The following is an 8,176-nucleotide window of genomic DNA, read 5'->3' on the forward strand; positions in this document are numbered from 1 at the left end:
GCATGCACGCCATCGTCCTGCTCGCGAATGAGCACACAGACACAGACACTCGCGACTGGAGCGTTCACAGCACTCGCCCAATGCCCACGTGAGCCTCCTTAGTCGCACCGAGCGTCCCTGTGTACATTCGAGCCACCACGTGTTGTCAGTAACACAATTAACGCCTAAACGGTAACTCACCCATTAGGCTGGCGCCACAACGGGGCGTGAACTGAAAAGATGGTGCCCTCCAGGATCAAAAACGTTCCGGGGTTTGATGGGTCCAAACCCCTCACTACACGACGCACCTGAGGGCCCGCTCTCTCTGGCGCGCCGGTACGAACCGCGTGCTGCGTAAGGAACATCTCTCTTGCCGAGTTCAGCTGTAACAGTGCGGCCGGCTTTGCTGAACATAATTTGGCGTACCGCAGCACGGAACGTACTGTTCCACGCGCCGTCATTCACTGTGAAGGCTATGCGCCATGTCCCCTGGTACTTTGGAGCGTTTGGAGCTATTTGCACCGTTCCTGCACGGGCAAACATTTAAATCACCGCTCCCTGCTTGATAGACGCTGGCCGGCATCGTGGCATCGTCTGCTGCACGAGCTGACACGCCGTCGCTTGACCCGAGCTTGCCTTGCGGCAAGTCGCCACTCATTTCCGGGTACTCAAATGACCTGGCCAGACACACATCGGGTGCGTTCCACAACTGTGTGGCGCTCTGCCCGGTCGGCCTAGCAAGCCCGCCTCCGTTCCCTGGCTCGCATGGAACGCTCTTTCCATCAATGACGCTACGGGGCCCTTCATGCCCTATGACCGACACAGTGTGCGGTTCCAGCAACGCTAGACTTTCTCCTGTCACTAGGTCCGCGATCTGACATCTGTCGTCGCTGGCCGTTCCCTGCTGAGCTAAATGCTCTTTTCCGCAGCTTGCTTGAGACTGCGTTTTTGGAATTGTGAGACTCACTTCCAACAATCCTGAGCACGCGTCCGCGTCCCTGGTGTCATTTGGGATTGAGCTAACCTGGGCGGCCGTGTCGTCGGCGTGCGCGTTCACCGCCTCTGATACCGCGACGCTGCGTTCCGTCAGGCTGCTTTCTTGAACTGCGACTCCAGCTTCGCAGAAATCTGGCTCACCCTTTACCTCTGCCCGGCTGTCCTCTTGACCTGCGCCCGGCAGGCATATGCCGTTGCCTTCCCGCACTGGCGACCTCTCTGCTCGTGACTCGGAGCAGTTCTCCCTGGCTAGTTGGCTAGCTCTCCTAGACTCCTTGATCTTAGAAATCTCGAGCTCTACCTGCTGGCGTCTCGCTTCTAATACCCCCAAGACATACTTAACATCCTGAGGTTCTTCCTCGCGAAGCAGCGCCTTTCCGCCATTCACTTTCGCGAGTTGAGCCTGAAGGTCCGCTAAGCGCGCCTTCGCTAACTCAACTTGGTACCTCACATCGAGTGAGGGCCGGCATGGATAGCCCTCCATACCGCCGTCTGTACTCCTCAACTGTCCTACCAGCTCGAACACAGGGACGTGAACAAAAACACAAATATACCTTCGTGCCAGAAAGTGCTCGAATCGGTTCCGCGGGGCGGGTGGACACCCGTACTTCCCGGCGCGTTCGCGAGCGGCCACGTTCCAAGAAAGGAGACGCTTTGCTTTGAGCGCCCCAGCCGCGTTCCGATGACCCCCGCGAACGCTACCGATACCTTACAGACCGCTTGGAGTTTTTTAATGTGCGCTGACACTGCACAGCACATGGACGCTTCTGTATTTAGCCTGCATGAAAATGCGCTCTCCCCGGCGAGGATTCAGTTCCGAGTAGTGGTATTCTGCCTCCCGAACAGCATAGCCACTAAGCCACCACGGCTGGTGCAAGATTACGAAGGCCGCCTGTGAGCTGACGTATACGTGCGTGCTAGCTTGGAGAAAGTGAAAATTTACGCGCCTCTCTCTTCTTTCCTTGATGAGCAGACAAGTGAAGGGAAAAGAGGGGCTCGTTATTACACACATAGCGGAAGCCAAAAGTCAGCGACACCAATGAGGTGCTTATTTTATTTATTTTTAATTGATTTCGTTGAATTTAATAGTCTGACCATTTTATGGCATAAACATAATTAATAACAAAGCGGAAGAAAAAACAACCACATGCCACCAGTGGGATCCGAACTCATAACCTCCGAATTTCGTGCCCTGTGCTCTACCAACTGAGCTGCGGCGACGGCTGTCCAATCTTTACTTTCGGGGGTATATATGTGTTGCGTAACCGAACCTTGAGAGAGTTCACCTGTGCCAACTTCGACCATAGCGCCGGATGAGGTACAGAGGGCAAAATGCTTTTCTGGAACACGTTCTAGGTGTGTTTCGGGCTGAACACGCGACGTCTAGCGATAACATTTCGTTAAATATGGACTGGATGTAAGCGTTCGCAGTCAAACTCATAAGATTTCATCGTCATTTTTCGCCTTCCTGCTCGCAGCAGCTTTGGGAGCTGCGGGACACATAGTTAGGTAGTTCTAGACATGTATTTTGCGCTCTGTACATTCTGTGTTGCCGCGCGTGTTGCGTAGGAAAGCGATCGATCGGTGAAGGCGAAAGCTCTGAGAGAAACCTCTTATGCAACCTACGGCATCAATTAAGACTGCCAGAATCGAGGCCCTCCTTAGCTATTAAACAGATAAGGGAATGGAAAAAAGCCTCTTGTTTTGACAAACATGACAGAAACCAAGGATCTAGGCAATAGTTCTTATTTTTTGTGGTGTTCATGCAAAATTCAGAAAACGATTTTGTTTAATGATTTGGTTACCGAAATAAATAGGTACAGCGCAGTTAAAATCATGAGAGAAGCATTTGGTAGAGCTGAGCTGGGCCGGACTCAGACAAAGAAACGCATGCCATCATAAGCCAGCTACCGGGAGGACGTCGCTTCCTACCGAGGTCCGACCTCAACTCCCGCCCACCCACAGCTCGCAGCCGTCGCAGTGTTTGTAGAGAAAAACAGTTAAGGCAGCGGTCCCACTCTCCTAAACACACTTTCCCAGAGTTCCAGGTAGACGTGAACTGCCGACGGAGCTGGGATGCCGAAGCATCTGGGCCCGCTCTGCATTGTTAGGAAACCATTCCTTCAGAGAACCGCAGAATTTACATGTGGCTCCGAGGTCCGTTAAAGAAAAGAAAAGTAAACCCAGACACTCAACGGTCGCGTGGGGTGTGGTTCACCGATGGCGTCCGGAGCCACTTGCGCTAAAAGAAGTGCGAAGTGCCGTCTACGGAGACACTCCGTCCCTCCCATGTCAATGCCAGACCCGAGTACTCACAGCTTGAGTACTCACATGAGTGCTCATCAGTACTTACATGCTCGCTCTACGCGAAGCCCGAGTTCACCCGCGAAAACAAACACATCAAAATACTGGTGATGAACGCCCGGGCGTCGCTCCGAACGATAAAAAAAATTTAAAGCAGGCTCTTAAACTTCCGTGCAGTAATGCCAAAGCATTTTTGCTTGCTTTGTGACGCCATCTGCTGTGCCAGCGTCGTACATTGCGAGGGGGGTTTTCAGTGGGTGCCGCACGATGGCGATACAGCACTCCAAGCAGGCAGTAAGTTTACCGGAAGCGTACTTTGTGCTCGGTAAATTGCGACACCTGTAATTTAGATGCTCATAATTACTTATGTGCGCTTCTAAGAGCACTCTGCATTCACTAGACGCGCCTTTGTTCAGCAGCAAACGTCGAACCGTCGCGGCGCCTGGTAAACACAGCCATAGGAGGAAAGGATAGTATGCGGTTTTAGTGAAGAAAAACCTTGAAACAAGCTGATGAAAAAACTAGTGCTGAACACCAGCTCCATCAGCCTCAACATACAGCGACCGACGGTTAAGTGCTCATTTGACTATTGTATTTGCGCCCACTGGTCATAGTAGTAAGGGGTCTTTTTGGGGTTTTCTTAAAGAAGTCGCCGACACATTCCATTTCCTCACTGTACGGCTTTCCTTAGAATTTCTATAGACCTCTTGCATTGCCCAGGGGGCACTGCGAAAATGGTGCTAAAGAGCGCCCTCTGCCCTCGGCTGGGTAGTACCAGGCTCTGGCGTCTGCTTCGGAAAGCACGCTGGCAGTATGGACCCGCGACTTTCGCTTGTGTTGTGCCATGGCCTACAGCGAATATCGAGCGCCGAAGATTTTTTCAGGGCTGGCACGCTGTGTAAAGGGAAGAAATTATGCAACGCCAAGTACGTGCACTCTGTTCAAGAAATAAGCGGCGAAGTTTCAACGTGGTGTCATTCGCAAGTGAAGAGAGTCGCGTACGAAGTTGAACTTCAGATAAGGTCTGCACGCTTCGAGATTCAAGCGCACCAACGCGATGAAATACTTGCAATATATGAATTCGCAGCAGTTCTAAACAGACATGTATACGGGACTGCTCGAGCGCACGACGGTACACGCCGCGCCAGCAGCGGTCTTTCAGCATGCCACGAAACGGTGGGCCTCCTGCAGTCTTTCTTGACTGCATCTCGCTAAACAAGTAGTCATGCCTGCCTTGTAGTAGCCGCCATCTATTCCTTCAGCAAATGCTAATATGATGCAATGCATATATGAGCTCGCAGCCGAATAACGCTGCAGCGCGAGCTCGTGCGCTGCGCGCTTGTTGTCGTTTTCTTAATGTAGATTTTCATCCTTAAAACGACATCGCTCGAACACGTTCGCTGTTATCAGTGATGCCGCGCTGCCACATACGTGCTGGTTTGAGGTCGACAATGTGCACATTTCACTCTCGACGCTGGGCTGCTCGTAGTGCGTCGCGAATTCGCACCTAATCAACCCGCCCATTTGTGGTCATTTGCACGCACCTGGCCACCTAACCACGTTGCACAAGTAGAATTGTCTCAATTGTCGCAGTGGCCGGGTCTCTAGTCGTGAATCACCAGCCATGCCTGCTGATTTGTCGATTTGCCTTAATAGTGATTATCTGAAGTGAGATGTTGACATGACATATGAATTATACCATGTATTTTTTTTTGCGCTCTTTGCTGTGTTGTGCATTCCCTTGATATGATCTCTGAATTATGCTGTTCGTTTCTCATTTTTTGCTGCTTGCTCTGTTGTGCATTCCCTAGTGTTTGGTGATTGTCATGGTACACTTTTTGCTGCTTTGCAGATGCTTGGTCCAACTGCCTATGAAGGGATCTACTAGACAAGTTGTGTTGTAGAATGCATAAATTCTCATTCTACGCCTGCATATGCGGCTGCTCGCTACATATACATTTTTTGAGAGAGGTAAGCGCCAAAAGAAGACGAACACAAGGAGGATGAGGCCGACTGTAGACTGCGGGGAAGATTGTAGGGACATATGCGGGATGACTGGCCGAATTGTTTTTCTCGTTACCCACAAAGTCGCGACTGCATATCCTGATGTTCGGCACTGCATCCCACGGTTTGCCGTCCGGACTGCATGTGCAAAAAGAACGAATTTCAGCAACGCGGATAACCAAACAAACATCAAGGCAGGCGAAGCAGCCAGCACAACGCGAAGGTTCGCTTACTCAGTGCGTCGAACTGCAGCTATCCAGCGCGTCCGGCGCTCCGATTCGTGAGACCTTGAAGGAAAACGGTGGAATTTGATATTGGGATTCAGACCTTCTTGCTCGTGGCAGCCCACGACGCAGCAGTAACGACGGTGACGCTTTTTCGAGACTGAGCGAGGTCTCTCGGGCGGATCGGCTTTCCCGATTCCTTCTGCTGCCTGCGTTTCGTGCTGAGGCACACGGAGCGTCGGTTTTCTAAATACTAAGCCACGGCCAGGCCGCGGCGTGGTTGGTCACAAGTGACGAGCCTTATCGCACTCACAACAGTGCAGAAAATGTGCGAATCGACGCAAAACGCAGGCTAGAAAGGTGCGCCGCCACAGCCAGGGCTCACTACTGACCCAACCTGGCACTACCCAGCCAACTTCTCCTTGCCGCCACCAGGCGCCGCCACGTTACCTGAAACTCCAGCGCAAGAGGCCTATACAGTCTATCCAGAAGACAGATGACGAAAAAAAAAATTCGAAGGTGCACTCTGGTGATCCAAAGTGCGATGAAACGAAAGCCTTTGCAGCAACGCTCTCCAGCGTCCTTACACTAGACAAGAACTGCGGAAGCTTCGGCAGGAAGTCGACGTAGCATGGCGGTTAGGAAGCTCGGCTTATGGAGCGCAAGGATAGTGGTTCGATTCTCGCCGTACAGGAGATTTTAGGATCTATCGTTTTTCTCGTGAATGACTAGTTATGACTCACTTCAGATCAAACGGACGGACAGAGTCGTGGCCGCTAGTATATCAGCCATTAAAGGCATTCACCTTACAATTTTGATTGAGACGTTGTATCCTGTACGTATTATTGGCAGCCTTACGCCTCCTCTCTAGGCAACAGTGTATTAAAGCGGGTGCAAGGGATGTATGTGTAGGCTACCGCAAAGACTTTTTAAAATTCAGATGTCAACTGTGCCTGTGAACACGTGGCTTCCTGAAAAAGTGGCTTTTGTGCAATCGTCTACGAACTGTCCCTTGTGTCAGCAGCCAGAAACTACTGATTCTTGCGTTTTGTCGTTTATGTCGTGTTGTTTTCTTTTTTTTTGGTGGGGGAGGGGGGGACATTCATCAACGGACTCTCAGAAGGCACATTTAGATTACGCCCTATACTGTAAGATTTTTGCCTAGAATTCAAGGTTCTAAAGTTACATGTGGTCTTTTTGTGCTCATAGGATTGTTTAAACTATGAAACAGCCGCATGACAGATCGCCACGTCGAGCCTCCACGTTCATCGAAGTCTGTTCTGAGAGCAGTGTGCTATGGTGCGGAGGGCAAATGCTGCGCAAGATCGACCTCCTGCCTGCTCTGTTTCCTCGATGCTTGTGTGTGTCTCCTGGAATTTTCATGTGTCGACAAAGCGAGACTGGATGCTGGTGTGATCGTGTTTGACAGGTTACTTATGCGACCTGGTTAAGTCTGACTTGAAGCCTGTCAGGGTAGGTGTACGTCAATGCAATGAAGAATAAATAATTGTCTTGGCGCAGTGGAACCGTCCCGGAGTGGAACCGTCCCGGACATCATGAAATCATGATGTAGACGCTTGCCGCAAATTGACAGTCATTCAAGAGAGCTGAAGACAGCTTCAATGTCAGCAGATGAAGATGAGGACTTTGTTTTGAGTCTGAAAGGACTCCTAAGGGGATGAACGCAGGACGAAGCACACAAAGCTTCAAATCTAACCCTTCGAATGCTACGGAGTCTTAAGCACACAGGGTAGCCTATATACCTCAGACGTATCACAGCTGATATTTATCATGATTTTTCTCGTGGTCTGCTAGGTGCAAAGTCGACACACTGGTGTTCTTTTAATTATTTTTTCTTGATCTGTGAACTAAACTAGAGTGTTTTAGTACAGGTTTAATATTTTCTAGTGATCGATTCCAGTTTTCAGTGTAATTTTTTTTACTCGTCCCTTGAAATTTTCAGGGCCAAATAGCCAATTTTGAAACAAAATTCTCTGCGTTATAATAATTCCTGTTCCTAGAACTCCACCGCGTTTTGCGAGCTACTGGGAAAATTCGTCGTTCTAGCATTTCTGGTTCCTAAGAAAAAGGTTGCGTTTTTTCTCAAAATTAATATTTTAGATTATAGGTTTCGGCCTAAAAACAAAAAAGCTTTATTCCTAAATTGCGCGCGAGGAATAAACGTTGATATTACTTCAATAGCCAGCAGGTCACTATATTTACTCAGAATCATTTGTGCTTTATTTGCTCTGCCTATTTTATTGCATCTAAATTATCGAACAATCTTGTCATGGAAATTTCACGCTGAGCAGAGGTCATTTGCCTGGGAATAGAGGCTTAGCTTGTGTTTGGAGAGCATGTATTGGTGATGATATGTTGGCAGTTATGCGATCCAGTCACACCAAAAGTAAAGGTCACAGTTAAATGGCAACCGCGACGTTATTAGCAGCTCATTTTCGCTTTCCACCAGGTTCATTGTGCCGTCCCAGTATCAGTTCAAAAAGAATTACAGAAATCGGTGTGCAGAAACGAGAGTTATTCAATTTATAAAATTCAAAATATTAGAAAACGAAAACACATTGTGTGGTAGAGCTTCCCTCGCCTATTTCACTGTCTCAGTGGACGAACTTGGCGTTTCCAATGGGAACACGACCTGTCGCTGACGTAGC

Source organism: Amblyomma mixtum, chromosome 7 (assembly GCF_055824585.1).
Source record: "Amblyomma mixtum isolate Tamu chromosome 7, ASM5582458v1, whole genome shotgun sequence".
Classification (NCBI taxonomy): Eukaryota; Metazoa; Arthropoda; class Arachnida; order Ixodida; family Ixodidae; genus Amblyomma; species Amblyomma mixtum.